The 18551-nt window shown below is 49.7% G+C and overlaps 1 pseudogene; it reads left to right on the top strand.

Annotated features, from left to right (window-relative positions):
• The first annotated feature begins 538 nt into the window (after window positions 1-538).
• On the top strand, window positions 539-2777 carry LOC134736097 (cell division cycle protein 27 homolog; annotated as a pseudogene).
• The last annotated feature ends 15774 nt before the right edge of the window (window positions 2778-18551 follow it).

Here is an 18551-nt window from a genome sequence, read left to right as displayed (position 1 = left end):
AAGTCAAGAGAGAGTCGGCAAGAGACTCTCAGCATTCTCTTCCGAAAGCACGTGTGTCCCGAGCTCCTGTGGTTTTAGGTGGCCACGCGTAGAGGAGAGATTTCCAATGTTTCCAGAGCGGTGCGAGCCACAGCCATTCGGGGCATCCGAGCCGGAGATGGGGTTTCTGACAGCGACTTGAGGGCCAGGAAGGGCCAGAATCTGCCAAGGCCCGTGTTCCAGGGTGGGGCCCGATGGAACCCAAGGTAGAGGGAGTCCGCCGTCCGCACAGAGAGAGCCCCAGCCCTAGGCCCCACTGTGCAGACCGAATCAGAAGGAAGAGAGTCCTTCGTCCTACATGCCACATCCCTCCACCGAACTTGGGAGCGGAAACATGGAAACCCCGTGTTTCCAAACGTGAGGTGACTCTCGGTTTACAATGGGTCACAAGGGGCCGGGCTCTCCGGAGTCCGCAGGATAAAGAAGTCATTTCTTGCTCGGCCTCCCCCATCCCCTGGTAACTGTCGCTGGTGACTTTAAATGAGCCGGGGCCGGCAGGCCCAGGAGCCGCTACGGGGGGAGGGGGCGGGGGGGTGTGCCTCAGGCACTGCAGAAAGGAAGTGGGCCTGAGCCCGGAGGATGACGGTGCTGCAGGAACCCGTCCGGGCAGCTATATGGCAAGCACTAAACCGCTATGCTTACCGAGATGCGGTTTTCCTCGCAGAACGCCTTTATGCAGAAGTACACTCAGAGGAAGCCTCGTTTTTACTGGAGACCTGTTCTTACCGCTCAGGAAAGGCCTACAAAGCATATAGACTCTTGAAAGGACACAGTTGTGCTACACCTCAATGCAAATACCTGCTTGCAAAATGTCGTCTTGATCTCAGCAAGCTTGCAGAAGGCGAACGAATCTTATCCGGTGGGGTGTTTAATAAACAGAAAAGCCATGATGATATCGTTACTCATATGTTATTGAGTTTGGTGATTCGGCTTGCTTTACTCTCTCATCGTTGGGACACGTATATCGCAAGACAGATCCGCTTGCCAAAGCATCGGAGTGTTACCCAAAGGGCCTTCGTTTCAAGCCTTTCTTCTGGTATCCCTTTGAATCATTCTGTGAAATAGGTGAAAAGCCGGATCCTGACCAAACGTTTAAATTCACATCTTTACAGAACTTTAGCAACGGTCTGCCCAACCGTTGCACCACACAAGTACCTCGTCATAGTTTATGTCACAGACAGCCTGAGACCCTTCTTACGGAAACACCCCAGGACACAATTGAATTAAACAGATTGAATTGAGAATCTTCCAATTCAAAGTACTCCTTGAATACAGATTCCCCAGTGTCTTCCATTGATTCAGCTGTCATTTCACCTGATACCGTCCCACTGGGAACAGGAACTTCCATATTATCTACGCAGGTTCAAAAGAAGCCAAAAGCTGGTCGAAGTTTATCAGGACGACCAGCAGCTGTTAGTCCATTAACTCCAAGTGTTGGGATTTTGCCATTAGAAACCCCAAGTCCGGGAGATGGATGGATCCTATTTACAAAACTACACTAGTATTAGACACCTCCTGTCACTGACGTGCCATCCACCGGAGCCCCTTCAAAAAAGCCTGTTGCCAGAATCGGCCGAACTGGAGCACAGTCTGTCTTCTCACAGAGTGGACATAGCCGAGAGGTAACTCCAATTCTTGCAAAAACACAAAGTTCTGGTCCACAAACAAGGGCATCACCTCAGGTATCGAGCCCCACTGTGGCATCTCCCCTAAATGCACTGCCTCGAAGAAATCCATGACTCTTGACTAGTGACAGCTCCACAACCAAGGAGAATAGGAAAAAAGTTAAAAATGAAGTGTCCACCTGAAATCCCAAACAGAAAAACAAAAAGTAAAACTAACGAAGGAGGAGTAACTCGACCTCACATCGATGGCAGCCTGGAAATGACAAAATTGGACTCTTCCATCATTTCAGAAGGGAAAATATCCGCAATCACACCTCAGATTCAGGCTTTTAATCTACGAAAAGCAGCAGCCGAAGGCTTGATGAGCCTTCTTCGTGAAAGGGGGAAAGGTTATGTAGCTTTGTGTTCTCACCACTGCACACAAGCTATCGATATTTGGAGCCATCCACCTTCTCCCCACCACGATGCCGGTAGGGTACTGTGCCACATCGGAAGGGCCTATTTTGAGCTTTCAGAGTCCACGCAAGCTGAAAGAATCTTCTCAGAGGTTAGAAGGATGGAGAATTACAGGGTCGAAGGCATGGAGCTCTGCTCCGCAACACTCTGGCATCCTCAAAAAGATGTTGCTCTTTGAGTTCTGTCAAAAGACTTGACAGACGTGGATAAAAATTCGCCAGCCAGAGGCCTGGCGTGCCGCAGGGAACTGTTTCCGCTTGCAACGGGGACACGATATGGCAATTAAATTCTTCCAGAGAGCTATCGAAGTGGATCCAAATCATGCTTAGGCCTCTACTGCATTAGGGCGGGAGTTTGTCTTCACTGTAGAATGGGACAAAGCATTAGCTTGTTTTCGAAATGCTATCAGAGTCCATCCTAGACATTGTAACGCATGGTAAGCGGCAATGAAGTGTAAAGACAAGCTCTTATCGACGGTGCCGGTGCTCGCTGATTTTTCTCGTTAGATAGCTCTTTATTGCCATGAATTTGGTTACAGATACCTAGGGATGGTACATACTGGTCAATAACGTCTAACTGAAATGCTCTCTTACGAAATGTATGTCTTTAACAAACTCTTAAATTAACTCCCGATAATGGAATACCAGATCCTTATACTCAACAGTTGCAGTCTTCTACCAAACTTTTGCAGATACTGTAGTTGTCTTTCGTTTGTGTGTGTGTTTCTTTAGTTTTGTGACTGGATGTGTTACTTTTTCTTTGAACACCGAAATGGTGATGGGGACAAAAAGTGCTTGGGAAATTGGAAAGGAACAGCATAATCCACTTATCGGATAATAGAAAAAAATATTGCAACGATTCACTGGTTGCTGCTTTTTGACAGTGTTCCAGTTGATGGAGTTACTATTAAGAAGTCAGTGTACCCTTTTATTTAGCAGTATCTCCGTTTTACTGTTTTGTACTTGCGTATCAGTAGACACATCGGAAATTACTGCCTAGGTCATATTGTTATCAACCGAATAAGATACGAAAACGTTTGGTCCTACTTCTGCCTCAACACCATACGTGCCGTTGACATTGGTTGTATTTTTCTGGACTGACTTCATAGTTTACACATCAGGTGGCCGGGCGCGGTGGCTCAAGCCTGTCATCCCAGCACTTCGGGAGGCCCAGGCGGGCGGATCACGAGGTCAGGAGATCGAGACCATCCTGGCTAACACGGTGAAACCCCGTCTCTACTAAAAATACAGAAAATTAGCCGGGCGTGTTGGCGGGCGCCTGTAGTCCCAGCTACTCGGGAGGCTGAGGCAGGAGAATGGCGTGAACCCGGGAGGCGGAGCTTGCAGTGAGCCGAGATCGCGCCACTGCACTCCAGCCCGGGCGACAGAGCGAGACTCCGTCTCAAAAAAAAAAAAAAAAAAAAAGAAAGAAAAGAAAAGAAATAGTTTACACATCAAGAGAAGGCCGGACGTGGTGGCTCACGCCTGCCGCCATCCCGGCACTTTCGGAGGCCGAGGCGGGCGGGTCACAAGGTCAAGAGATCGAGACCATCCTGGCCAACGTGGTGGAACCCTGTCCGTATTAAGAGTATAAAACTTAGGTGGCCGTGGTGGAGGGCGCCTGTAGTCCCAGCTACGCGGGAGGCTGAGGCAGGAGAATCGCTTGAACCCGGGAGGTGGAGGCGGCAGTGAGCCGAGATCACCCCATTGCACTCCAGCCTGGGCGACAGAGCGAGCGAGAGGCCGTCTGAAGGAAAAAAAAAAAATTAAAAAAAAAAAAAAAAAAAAAAAAAAAAAAACATAAATAAATACCAGGAGAAACTATAATTCTGAAGTCATAACTCTGTGGTAGTTTTTTTTTGTCAGATACGGTTATCTTTGGGGTTAAGTATTACAGCAGTGGAGTTGTATCATTTGATTTGCTTCTAAATCTGAAGCATTCTATTACTAAAACATTTTTTGATTTGTGAATATGTTGTTTAACGGATTCTGTCTCATTTTGCTGTAGTAGTTACATGGCCTGAAAGGTGGCCAAAAACATAGTGCTAGCTATTGCTGACCAACGTAACAATCAACTTGCCGATACCGCCTTCTCTTCCGATAGCTATGTTCTCCGTCATATTTTAAGAACTCAGTTCTTCATGAGACTTGTGTTGTTTTTGATTTTTTTCCCAAGTCCGGGGGATCCTCGTGTTGTTTTCTGTCAATGCGTATTGTCTGTTCAGCTATTTTGCAGGAGTCGCATTCTTAAAAAACTTCACCCTATCAAAAATCGTCTTTAAAGGAGGAATATTCAGATCGGCAAGCTTTTCCTAGGAAGAGTGTAAATGCTGACGTATTTAGGTAGCTCTGAATTCTGAGCCACTATATTTTAACTACAAAATAGGTAGCCTTTCCTTCGTTTTCGCTTTCACTATCATCAGCACGGGGTTTAATACCTTTTCTTCATCTATAACACAACTACAATGATATACGAAGCCACTCAAATACAGCAGATACGTTGCGCTTTCAAAAAAAAAAAAAAAGAAAAAAGAAGTCTTTCTGTGGCACGGCATTAGCTGTGGCTCGAATCTAGAATCTCCAGTAAAAACCAATGAGACAGGGTGAAACCCCGTGCCTACTAAAAATAAAAAAATGAGCCGGGCCTGGTGGCGCTGAGGCAGGAGAATCACTTGAACCCAGGAGGCAGAGGGTGCAGTGAGCCGAGGTCACGCCACTGCACTCCAGCCTGGGCGACAGAGCAAGACTCCATCTCAGAAAGAAACAAACACGCAAAGCCAATGAAGGTGTTTAGCTCAACGTGTCGGGCTCAGGTCTCTTGACAGGATACATCCAGCACCGGGGCGGGGAACGTCGAGGGGTGGGGCGGAATCTATTTTGTGGCCTCAAGGGAGGGTTTGAGAGATAGTCCCGCAAACGGTGATGGCCTAAGGAAGCCCCTCCGCCCAAGAAGCAATATTCATTTCTAGCCTGTAGCCACCCAAGAGGGAGAATCGGGCTCTCTACAGACCCCACAACCCGCACCCCACCCCCCGCCCCGCCCCGCCCCGCCCCGCCTCGTGAAATGGGCTCTCGCTCCGCCAGGCCCTATTCACGCCGTGTGGTTTTGTAACCTCCAGCGTGTGTGCGTGGGTTGCGGGGTGTGGTGGGGGTGGCTGTGGACAGAGGAGGGGATAAAGCGGCGGTGTCCCGCGGGTGCCCGGGACGTGGGACGTGGGTGGGGTGGCCAGAGCCTAGGGAACTCCTCGCCTGTCAGGACGTCTCCCCCACCCCCCACCCCGGTCCCCTCTCTGACCTACGCTCCACATCTTCGCAGTTCAGTGGGGACCTTGTGGGTGGAAGTCACCGTGCCTCTGGACTTTAGCCGACCAAGGCCGGGCTCCCAGGAGTCTCCCCAGAGTCGGGGCCTTGGGCAGGCTCACAGGGATGCTGACGGTGACGGTCGGTGACCGTGATGTACGTTGGAGGCCTCGGGCCAATGCAGAGGTATCCATTTGACCTCGGTGGGACAGGTCAGCTTTGCGGAGTCCCGTGCGTCCTTCCAGAGACTCATCCAGCGCTAGCAAGCACCGTCCCGAGGATCCCAGCTCCCAGCAGAGGCACTTTTGTTCACACAGAATCCTGGGCAGGAAAGTTCTCAGCAGGCTTAGGCCTCCAGCCAAAAACCCAAAACCACTTCTGGGATTTTTTTTTTCAAAGAGCCAGTGGTTCCACAGGGGGCCGTGGGTAGTTGTGGAAATGGAGAGAAGTGTCTGCAGATACATATTTGAGACAGAACGGACGGGGCTCGGTCACAGGTCACTTAGGACACGGGCAGATGCACATTGAGAAAACCCTCCCAGCATCCTAGGTGAACAGAGGCATGATCTTTCGAGACTGTCGAGGGAGAAGCAACTCCAGATTTTAGGGTTGGATCTTTATTCATATGTAGTATCTATGAGGTATCCAAGTCCAGAAATCAACTCGCCAGTTCTGTACAGCATTCCGTAGGGAGATCAAATCTGGGATGTCTGATGCTAAGAATTCAGGCCTTGGTAATGGATGAGATTAGATGTACTTGAGCTTATTTTGCAAAGAAAGAGAGGGCGGGAGATAGCGAGAGCCAGAGAGCGAGCGAGCGAGCGAGCAAGAGAGAGAGAGAGAGAGAGAGAGAGAGAGAGACAGAGAGACAGAGACAGAGATAGAGATAGAGAGAGACAGACAGAGAGAGACAAAGATACACAAAGAGAGAAAGACAGAGAGAGAGATAGAGAAAGACAGAGATGGACAGAGACCGAAAGAAACAGAAAGAAACAGGGAGACAGGAAGGGAGAGAGACAGACAGAGTGAGAGACAGACAGACAGGCAGAGAAAGAGAGTAAGATGGAAGGCAGACACACACAGAGGGAGAGAGAGAGAGAGAGGGAGAGAGACAGACAGAGTGAGAGACAGACAGACAGGATGACTGACAGGCAGAGAAAGAGAGTAAGATGGAAGGCAGACACACACAGAGGGGGAGAGAGAGAGAGAGGGAGAGAGACAGACAGAGTGAGAGACAGACAGACAGGATGACTGACAGGCAGAGAAAGAGAGTAAGATGGAAGGCAGACACACACAGAGGGAGAGAGAGAGAGAGGGAGAGAGACAGAGACAGACAGACAGAGAGAAAGAAAGAGACAGACAGAGAAAAAGAGACAGAGAGAGAGAAAGACAGACAGACAGAGAGAAACAGACAGAAAGAGAGAGACACAGACAAAGAGAGAGAGAGAGAGAGAGAAACAGACAGACAGGGAGGCAGAGAGAGACAGACAGACAGGCAGAGAAAGACAGTAAGACACAAGACAGACACAGAAAGAGAGAGAGACAGGCAGAGACAGAGAGAGAAACAGATGGGCAGAGAGAGAGAGACAAATAGACAGAGAGGGAGAGAGAGAGGGAGACAGACAGGCAGAGAAAGCGAATAAGACAGAAGACAGACACAGTGAGAGAGAGAGACAGAGACAGAGAGAAAAAAGAGAAAGACGGACAGACAGACAAAGAGACAGACAGAGAAAGACAGAGACGGACAGAGAGAGACAGAGAGAAACAGACAGAAAGAGAGACAGAGAGAGAGAGAGAGGCAGGCAGAGAAAGAGAGTAAGACAGAAGACAGACACAGTGAGAGAGACCGGCAGAGAGAGAGACAGAGAGAAAGATAGAGAGAGACGGACAGACAGAGAAAGGCAGAGACGGACAGAGAGAAACAGAAAGAGAGAGAGACAGAGACAGAGAGAAACAGACAGACAGAGAGAGAGAGAGAGAGAGAGAGAGGCAGACCGACAGACAAACAGGCAGAGAGAGGGAGTAAGACGGAAGACAGACACAGTGAGAGAGACAGTCAGAGAGAGAGACAGAGAGAAAGAAAGAGAGAGACAGACAGACAGAGAAAGACAGAGACGGACGGAGAGAAACGGAAAGAGAGAGAGACAGAGACAGAGAGAAACAGACAGGCAGAGAGAGAGAGAAGACAGAGAAAGAGAAAGAGAGAGACAGAGACAGACAGAGACACAGAGAGAAGGGGAAGAAAGGCGTGCTCCAGAAATAATTACACATATTTTATAATGCTTTTGATCCCATAAACTGTGGCCGGGGGTATACTTTGAAAACAACAACAAGAACAACAACAACGACGACGACGACGACGACGACGACAACGACGACGACGACAACTACAACAACAGCAACAGCAACAAGAGCAGCAGCAGCATTCGCTTACGGATTTCTAGAAAATAAGATGTTATGAAGTATAGTCAACATCAACCGGCTCTCACTGCACGTGGAGAGATGCAGAAAAGCGTTAGTTAACAACAGGAGAAAACAGCAGCTGACACGTCTTGGGGAAAATAGACGTCTTCCTGAAAACTGGGGATCGCTACTTCACCTGAAAAGAAAGACATACGAAAAAGGAAAAACACGAACAAAACAAAACAAGCCAAAAAACACGGGCCAAGGCACCGTCCCTGGAAATCTTTTTTTCTTTTTTTCGTACTTTAAGTTTTAGGGTACACGTGCACAATGTGCGGGTGTGTTACATATGTATCCATGTGCCATGTTGGTGTGCTGCACCCATTAACTCGTCATTTAGCATTAGGTGTATCTCCTCATGCTATCCGTCCCCCCTCCCCCCACCGTCCCTGGAAATCTTAAGTGAGCAAAGTATTAGTTTTCAGAAAGCGTTTCTATTTCGGGCAAATACTGAGAAGGCCCAGACTAGAGCTGTGACGCCGTTCCCATTGTGAAACTCTGCTGGCCGGAGGGAGGGAGGGAGGGAGGGGAAACTAAAACATCATGATAAAAGGTGATTGAGACCCAGCCAGGGTGAAGCTTTCCCAGGGAGGGAGGCCTGAGGAGGGGAGCGGGGGGAGAAACCCCACAACTGCAGACCCGCCCGCTTGCCCACGCGGGTCAGGGGCTCCGCCATCGGCGGCCCAAGCTGCCTCTGGGGAAGTGGGACCGTGCCGCCCCCATCTTCAAAAACGGTGGCCACTGAGTGAGGCCTGACGCCCACCGATGCAAATGTCAGCCTGGCAAGCATGAGATCGCCGGCAAGGGGTGGGGGAAGGGGAGAGAAGACCGAGGCACACCGGGGTGGATCCGGAAAGTTTCCAAGCAGGGTGTTGGGAGGCGGGGGGGCAGGGGTTTGGGGGGCAACCCACCTAACTGACTCACTAAATGAACGTAACGGGACGTGGGTAGTGGGGGAGCCGTGGGGGCGACTCGAAAATTAAACTAAAGCCCAAGTCGAAGAGTCTATGCGCACGAAAGAAACCAAAACACAAAGAAAACTAAAGCGCCGATCAAAGAACAATAGGGCCCCCGCCAGGGCGGATGTTCCCTAGGCAACGAGGGAGAGAGGGAGGGGCCTCCGGAAGGGAGAGAGAGAAACCAGTTGCCCCAGGCTCGGTGAAGTCGGCGAGACCTCCCTCCGCGTCACGTCGACTTCCCATAACAGTGGCCGCTAGGTGATGCCCGAAGACAACCGATGCCCGCAAGTGTCAGTCAGCACGGAAGAGAATTTATGTATTTATTTATTTATTATTTATTTATTTATTTATTTATTTATTTATTTATTTATTTAGAGACAGAGTCTCACTCACTCTGCAGCCTGGGCTGTAGTGCAGTGGCGCGATCTCGGCTCACTGCAGCCTCCGCCTCCCAGGTTCCAGCGATTCTCCCGCCTCAGCCTCCCGAGTAGCTGGCATCACAGGCACCCGCCCCACCCACCGCTCCAGACTCAGTTTTGTATTTTTAGTAGAGACGGGGTTTCGCCGTGTTGGCAAGGCTGGTCTCGAACTCCCAACCTCAGATGATCCACCCGCCTCGGCCTCCCAAAGTGCTGGGATGACAGACGTGAGCCACCACGCCCGGCCTTAACTGTTTCTTTTTAAGTCGAGGAGCTTATCAGGGAACTAGGAGAAGTACAGACGCCACACGTGACAGAGAGAAACGTCTGAAAACGCCCCTCGCATCCAAGTGGGGACCCGGCCTCGACCTCCCGAAATCATACACCGAGTGGGGAAGCCCAGCAAGGCCCGTCTGTCCACATTCCTCTCGGCCCCTCGAAGCACCTAAGCCCGCGCTTCTCACTTTCATGGAAGGGGCAGGGCCCTCCCCGGCACGGGGCGTCTGACAGACTGACAGAGAACGAGACAGACATAGAAAGACAGAGATGGATGGGGAGAGATAGAGAGAAACAGACAGAAAGAGAGAGAGAAACAGACAGACAGGGAGGGAGAGAGACAGACAGACAGACAGACAGACAGAGAGAGAGAGAGAGAGAGAGAGAGAGAGACGCAGAGAAAGAGAGTAAGACAGAAGATAGGCACACGGAGAGAGACAGAAGGACAGAGAAAAAAGAGAGACAGACAGACAGAGAAAGAGACATACAGAGAAAGACAGTGACGGACAGACAGAGAAAGAGATAAACAGACAGAAAGAGAGAGACACAGAGAGGGAGAGGGAGAGAGAATCAGAAAGGGAGGGAGAGAGAGAGACAGATGGACAGGCAGAGAAGAGCCAGAGAGAGACAGACAGATGGACAGGCAGAGAAGGAGAGTAAGACAGAAGAGAGACACAGTGAGAGAGACAGGCCGAGAGAGAGAGAGACAGAGAGAAAGAAAGAGAGAGACAGACAGAGAAAGACAGAGATGGACAGAGAGAAACAGACAGAAAGAGAGAGAGACACACAGAGAGAGAGCGAGAGAGAGAGAGAGAGAGAGAAACAGAAAGGGAGGGAGAGGGACAGACAGACAGGCCGAGAAGGAGAGACAGACAGAAGATAGGCACAGAGAGACACAGAAAAAGAAAGAGAGAGGCAGATAGAGAAAGAGACAGACAGAGAAAAACAGAGAGAGACGGAGAGAAACAGACAGAAAGAGAGAGAGAGAGAAACAGACAGGAAGGGAGAGAGAGAGACAGACAGACAGACAGGCAGAGAAAGAGAATAAGACAGAAGACGGACACAGTGAGACAGGCGGGGAGAGAGAGAGAGAGAGAGAGACAGAGAAAGAGACAGACAGAGAAAGACAGAGACAGACAGAGAGAGAAAGGGAGAAACAGACAGAAGAGAGAGAGAGAGACAGAGAGAGAGAAATAGAACGGGAGGGAGGGAGAGAGAGAGAGAGAGAGAGAGAGAGAGAGAGAGAGAGAGAGAGACAGACAGACAGAGAAGGAGAGTAAGACAGAAGACAGCCACAGTGAGAGAGGCAGGCAGAGAGAGAGAGAGAGAGAGAGAGAGAGAGAGAGAGAGAGAGACAGAGAGAAAGAAAGAGAGAGACAGACAGAGAAAGACAGAGATGGACAGAGAGAGACAGAGAGAAACCGAGAGAAAGAGAGAGACAGACAGAGAAAGAGACAGACTGGCAGAGAGAGAGAGTCAGACAGAAGATAGGCAGAGAGAGAGAGAGACAGAGAGACACGGAAAGAGAAAGAGAGGGGCAGACAGACAGAGAAAGAGACAGAAACAGACAGAAAGAGAGAGAGAGACACAGACAGGCAGGGAGAGAGAGACACAGACAGACAGGCAGAGAAAGAGAGTAAGACAAGACAGATACGGTGAGACAGGCAGAGAGAGAGAGAGAGAGAGAGAGAGGCAGAGACAGAGAGAAAGAAAGAGACAGACAGGCAGACAGACAGAGAAAGAGACAGAGAGAGAAAGAGAGGAACAGAGAGAGACAAGAGAGAAACAGATAGAAAGAGAGAAGGTCGTAGCCTAGGAGTGATACGGTGCCTTTTGTTTCATTTTCTCTTTCTTTTCTTTGCTTTTTTTCTTTCTTTCACTTATTTATTAATTTATTTGGAGACCGAGTCTCACTCTGCCGCCCAGGCTGTAGTGCAGTGGCGCGATCTTGGGTCACCTCAACCTCCGCCTGCCAGGTTCAGGCCATTCTTCCGCCTCGGCCTCCCGAGCAGCTGGGAGTACAGGCGCCTGCCCCACCGCGCCCGACTCCGGTTTCGTATTTTCACTAGAGACGGGGTTTCACCACGTTGGCCAGGCTGGTCTCGAACTCCTGACCTCGGGATGACAGACGTGAGCCACTGCGTTCAGTGTACAGTGCCATTTCTTAGAAATCACTCACGGGAACACATAGTTATAGGTCATGTGTAGAGATGTTTTTAATGTATTTGTGTGTGTGTGTATGTATGTATGTATGTATGTATGTATGTATGTATGTATGTATTTATTTATTTATTTATTACGCGGGGAGGTGGGGGGACGGAGTTTCGCTCTTGCTGCCCAGGCTAGAGTGCAATGGCATAGGGGACACAAGGAGTCAACCTACGGCAGAGAGGACAGACACATCATTCAGAGCGTAAGGGCCTCAGCGAAAGGTGGCAGGGCCCGCGCTTTTAAAGGCTGAGATCCCGGCGGCGCAGGCCTGTCGTCCCAGCACTTTGGGAGGCCCAGGAGGGCGGATCACTTGAGGCCAGGAGTTCGATACCAGGGTGGCCGACAAGAAGAAACCCCGTCCCTACTAAAAATAGAAAAATGAGCCAGCTGCGGTGGTGCGTGCCTGTCATCCCAGCTACCGAAGAAGAATCACTGGAACCAGGGAAGCAGAGCCTCTCCTGTCAGTGGCTGACTACCCAGGGTGTGGGGGAGCGAATACTGGGGTAGTTCGGGAAGGCAGAGGCAGCTCTAAAAGCATAGAAAAGGATGCTTAACTCATTTTAAATATATTTTTAATGGACAAATAATAACGGCGTACACGTATGAGGTATATCGTGATAGTTCGATCTACGTATACATTGTAGAAAGACTCAATCAAGCTAAGCAACATATTCATCACCTCACCAACTTATGACCTTTTTGGGGGGAGAATATTACAAATCTATTCTTTTAGCAATTTTGAAGTCTATAGCACATTATGATTATTATTAACTGTGGACGCAACTCATTTTCTTGCTTCCTATCCTATGGGCTACTGGAAATTGTATCAGTCCTTCAGTTTTCTACCCGTATGTCCCATAGTATCGGGGCTTTCTTGCAGCATTTCTAGGATATCTGTGGAGACAAAGTACAGTTGAAGGTAGAATGTGTTTTCTCTGCATTTGCTCTGACCTCCCAGAAACCTGTTCCATGACCACTCAAGATTAGGTGTTCAAGCCTGAAGTATTTGTTAGAGAAGGCATTTCACAACGCCTGGCATATCGATCAAAGCCACGTGTGTTCCTACAGCAGACACCGTTGAGGTGGGAGAAGCAGAAGTCCCTATTCCCAAGGAGAGAGACAGCATGGGCCCACGACTACCAGCTGGCTGAGCAACATAGAGTGGTTCCTCTTTAAAGGCTCGTGTGTAACCCGAGGTTTAAGGACAACCTGTATTCACGGGGTGTCAGTCTGGGGATTCTGTGGAAGGTTTTACGGAAAGCGATATGACGTGAACTTTGAAGAACAGTGTGGCAGGCGAACAGGTAAAAAACACGGTGGACAAAGTTGTAAAGTTGTCGCCCGTAGAGTAGGAGGAAAATGACCTGGTCGAGCAGAGACTGCCCGCAAGGGAGCAACGGTTGGGGAAGGGGACAGGATCGTAGGTAAAATAGGGAGGCAGATAAGGATATCTAGTCTGAAGACCTTAGGAAAGGAAAATCACAGAGGACTAGAAAAAGCCTAAATCCCCACGACGGTGTACAAGGTCTCGCACGATGAAGCCCACCGTTTTCTCGTGAATGAGAGGAAGCTCTGAAAAGCCTGTGTCATCACAGGATGCAGTTGACAACCGGACAAAGAGGGAAGGTCCTGGCAGAGGACTTAGACGAGTGTTTCCGGTTGTCTTTCTGTGAGACATTTGCAGAGTCAGTCAGCATCCCTCAGCTGTGAAAACTATAATATGACAGGTATGATACTCTAGGGAGAGACACGAAGGGTGGTAAGAGAAGATCATTCGCAGCTGTGGAACCCTGGGCTTTGTGTGCAGTGAAACGCACAGACGATTCCATTCGACTCTCCACACCACCAACGAACCCTTCATTTTACAGGATCAGAGTAGCTAAGTAACTTTTGCAAGTGCGTCGGCTTGGAAAATGTTCAAAGAAAGGTGTGCCCGATTTCTAAGCCCGTCCTATTTCATCATGTCAGTTTCGCCCATCCTAGCCTAATAAGAAGGGTCGCTTCGGCATATTTATCACACACTTAGGTTCCAGAGCCCGTGCCAAGACTTAGAATAAAAGAATTTTAAGTGAGGTGCCTAGGAATCTGCGTGTTTAATACACACCCTAGATGGTTAGTAGGATCAAGTCATTTTGGGGAATCCCTGCAATGTGTCACACCGCCTTGAGAAAAGGCATAAGGTTGGAGAGGAAAGGGGAGGGATGGAAAGAGGTGAAGGAGGTAGTATTGACAGGATTTGACCGATCGCAGGAGAAGTGAAGTCTTCAGTCTCTGACTAGCATTTCTGTCTGAAGTTTTGTCAGTGTAGACCCCCGCCCAGCAACAAAATCCTCCTCTAATCGGGCCAAAAGTAGCGAGTGGCCATTCTGCCACGCTCTCTCGGGTGTGAGCATCCCAGGAGAGTTGTAGCCAGGACACAGCAGCATGCCGGTGTGCCGCTCTGGTCGCATACGTTAGAGATGATTTTCATGACACTCACAGGTAAAAAGAAACGTAAAAGGTTTCTGGGAGAGAAGCCGACCATCACACGTTCCTGTTTTCAGAACAGAAAAATCGCCGTCATCGTTCGGTTCATTTAAAAAATAACGATGCTGTATTTAAGGAGAGAGTTTCTCGGAGCAAGAAGTGATGTTAAATGTTTAAAGATTTTAAATCGACAAACTAGGCTACAGTAAATCCTTTTACTTTTGGAACAGCGAGCCATTCTCCTCGAGCTCTTCGGGTCCTGAGTGACTCACCACGTTCAGCATAGATAAATGCCTTCCGTCCTTCAGTGAAGACACTGCCGATGGTAGGCAGAATAATGGTTCCTCAACTATGTCCATACCCTTATCCCTGGGACCTGTGGATATGTTACTTTAAATAGCAAAGAGAACTTAACAAATGTGATTAGGTATTTTGAGACAGGAAGAGAAGCCCAGATTATCCAGGTGGGCCCAATAGAATCACAAGAGTCCTTATAATAGAGGGCAGGTGAGCAAGAATCAAAGCAAGAGACGCAATAATGGAAGCAGAGGTCAGGGTGCTGTGATTGCTAGAATGGGGTCACAGGCTAAGACACGCAGATAGCCTCTAGCAGCTGGAAAAGTAACAGCCATCGATTCTTTCCTAGAGTCTCCAGAGGAATGCAGCTCTGCTGACACCTGTTTTAGCCTAGAGAGACTAATTTTGGGTTTGTCATCTCCAGAACTATAAGGTAATACATTTTGATTGCCGTAAGCCACCCATTTTACGGTAATTTTGTGACAGTAGCAATAGGAAACTCATAACACCGTCATCAGGTGGCTTTCGTGTGTTATTTCCACGATGAGCAGGAAGGCTCTTGTATCCAAGAGGGATCCTTAGCAAAAACCAGCAGGGAGGCAAAACCGAGACCCAAGGTCAAAGTTGACTGTGTCGACCTTGACTTAGAACGCATTTCTGGGTGAAGAAGCCCTAACGTCTTCCTTTGACTCTGAAACCCATGGAGTTTCTGTTCCTTATAACTGCCAGTGACAATGTTCCACCTCACCGTGCCTTCCCTATGGTCATTCACTCTTTTTTTATTCTTTTTCAGACGGGGTCTCTTACTGTCACCCAGGCTGGAGCGCAGTGCTACAGTACCGGTTCACTGCAGCCTCAAACTCCTGGGCTCGAGTGATCCTCCCGCCTCAGCCTCTGGAGTAGTCGGGACCACAGATAGGCACCACCACACCCGGCTAATTAAAACATTTTTTTTTTTTTTTTTTTTTTTTTGTAGAGACGGGACCCTGCTCTATTGCCTAGGCTGGCCTTGAACTCCCGGCCTCAAGCAATCCTCCTGCCTAAGCCTCCCAAAGCACTGGGATCGCAAGCATGAGCCACCACGCCCGGTCCTCTCTTACTTCTCTTAACGCTACCCTGTCAGATATCCCCTAGGCCATTATCCCTCAGATATTGCAGCTTTTAGGGCCAGCTTCGGAGAGTCTTCCCCATGACATTTTTAGTCCATAAATCCTATTCTGAGGAAATTACAGTAACGCTTCCTAAAAATCATGCCACGAAATGGAACGTAGGCCAGGCACGGTGGCTCACACCTGTAATCTCAGCACTTTAGGAGGCCAAGGTGAGCAGATCGCTTGAGCTCAGGAGTTCGAGACCAGCCTGGGCAACGTGGCAAAACCCCATCTCTACAAAAAATACAAAAAAAAAAAAAAATGAGCTGGGCATGGTGGTGAATGCCTGTAGATCCAGCTACTCAGGAGGTTGAGTTGAAAGAATGGCTTGAGCCCCAGAGGCGGAGACCGCAGTTGCAGGAGCCAGTTGACAGAGCGAGAGAAGGTCCAAAAAAAAAAAAAAAAAAGAAAAGAACAAAGAAAGAACAGACCCCAATACCGCATTGTCGCTGAACGTTCCCCCAAAAGGCCAGAAACCCCCTGACTCAGGTCAAGGAGGTGGTGTTTCATTTTATCTCTCTCTCTCTCTCTCTCTCTCTCTCTCTCTCTCTCTCTCCCCCTCTGTCTCTCTCTTTCTCCCCTAACTTTCATTTCTTGTTCAAGCATACCCGTGCAAGATTGTCACATAGGTACACTTCTGACTGGGGGGTTCAGTGTGCAGATGATTTCATCACCCGGATACTCAGCGCCGTACCCGACAGTTTTCGCGTTTTTTGTGTGTTTTGTCTTTTCCGGAAGCCGTCTCTCCTTCCACCCCTTCTCCCTCAAGTAGGCTCCCGCGTCTCTCGTTCCCCTCGTTCTGTCCATGCAGAAGTCTCATCTATAAGTTCCCACTTCTAGATGAGGGACGCTCCCCTCCGTCCCCACCCCGCACCCCCTCCCCCCCACACACCCTCATTCCCGCACCCCCCCCTCCTCAAACGCAAGAAAGGGAGAAAGACAGAAATGAAAGTAAGAAGTGAGCCTCCAAGGCGGTGGAGGCGGGGGATCACAAAGGGTGAGCAAGCGATGGGGGTCGGGAGATATCTTGGCCGAGCTATGAAAAATAGGGGACCCACTTTCCAGCCCCACCACACCCCCTATTCCTCAACCGCAGTCAGCCTCTGGGTGGGGTTGCGCCCGTCAAAGCTTCTGAATGGAGAGAAGCCCAAGGCTATGGAAGGCATCAGCTCCAACTCCAGGAAGGGAATAGGGCTCTGTGCATATGAATGGGGCTCTAGAAGGCGGTGCCGCGGCGCCCAAAGCGATGCGCCTAGCCTCGCCTCGCCTGGCCCAGAGCGAGACTCCGTCTCCAAATAAACAAACAAATAAATAAATAATAAAAAAAATCATCAATAAAAAGAAAGAAAGAGAGAGAGAGAAAGAAAGGAAAGAAAGAAAGAAAAGAAAGAAAGAAAGAAAGAAAGAAAGAAAGAAAGAAAGAAAATAAAGAAAGAGAGAAAAAGAAAGAAAGAAAGAAAGAAAGAAAGAAAGAAAGAAAGAAAGAAAGAAAGAAAGAAAGAAAAAGAAAGAATCAGTACAGCGGTCGTGGTCGTGAATCATTCCCCGGAGTCCAGGCGCAGTGGCTCACGCCCGTCACGCCAGCACTTTGAGTCGCCGGATCAGGAAGGTTGCCACAAAATGATGAGACCCCGTCTGTGGAAACACATTCAAAATTGAAGGCCGGGCGTGGCGGCTCACGCCTGCCATCCCAGCACTTCGCGAGGCCGGGGAGGGCGGATCACCTGAGGTCGGGAGTTCGAGACCAGCCTGACCAACACGGAGAAGCCCCGTCTCTACTAAAAATACCAAATCAGCCAGACGTGGTGTCGCATGCCTGCAATCCCAGCTACTCGGGAGGCTGACGCAGGAGGATCGCTTGAACCCGGGAGGCAGAGGTTGCGGTGAGCCAAGATGACGCCATCGCACTGCAGTCTGGGCAACAAGAGCGAAACCCCGTCTGTCTGTCTCGGGAAAAAAACAAAATTAAAAATGATCTGGGCACAGTGGCGCGTGCGTGCGGTCTCAGGGACTGTACTCTGGAGGCTGAGGTGGAAGGATCGGTTGAGCCCAGGAGCGTCCACGCTGCAGTGAGTGAGTTACGATGGCACCACTGCCAGGGTGACAGAGTGAGACGCCGTCTCTCAATCAGTCCATCCATCAGATGACTGGAAGGCGCTCTCTGCGCCTTACTTTCAAAGGGTGTATCTTTAGGCCCAGCAGGCACGGTGCCTCACGCCAGTCATCCCAGCACTGTGGGAGGCCGAGGTGGGAAGAAAGAAGGAAGGGAGCGAGGGAGGAAGGGAGGAAGGAAGAAAGTCAGGAAGGCAGTCAGGCAGGAAAGAAAGAAGAAAGGAGGAAAGAAAGAAAGAAAGAAAGAAAGAAAGAAAGAAAGAAAGAAAGAAAGAAAGGAAGAAAGAAAGAAAGAGAGAAGAAAAAAGAAGAAAAGAGAAGGGAAGAAAAGAAAAGAAAAGAAAACGGGGAGGGGGCATATCTCCTTGACCGGTGACTGCCCAGGATACAGTGGGTCACGGCTGACTGAAGCCTCGACCTGTGGGGCCTCAAGTGATCTCCTCCTTATCTCAGCCTCCCGCGTAGCCGCGAGTACAGGCGGGCATCACCCCGCACAACTCATCTTCTAATAATATCATGATTTTACGGTATGGCGACAGAGTCTCGCACCGTCACCCGGGCTGGATGGCCGTGGCACGATGTCAGCTCACCGCAAGCTCGGCCTCCCCGGTTGAAGCCACTGGCCCGCCGCAGTCTCCCGAGTAGTTGTGGTTCCAAGCCTATGCCACCAGGCCTGGCTAATTGTTCTAGATCTCATAGAGATGGGGTTTCGCCACGTCGGCCAGCCCGGTCTTGAACTCCTGGCCACGAGGGATCCACCCGCCTCGGCCTCCCAAAG

This window comes from Symphalangus syndactylus, chromosome Y (assembly GCF_028878055.3).
Source record: "Symphalangus syndactylus isolate Jambi chromosome Y, NHGRI_mSymSyn1-v2.1_pri, whole genome shotgun sequence".
Lineage (NCBI taxonomy): Eukaryota > Metazoa > Chordata > Mammalia > Primates > Hylobatidae > Symphalangus > Symphalangus syndactylus.
The sequence above is the reverse complement of the archived record's forward strand: the minus strand, read 5'-3'. Positions and strand labels throughout refer to the sequence as shown.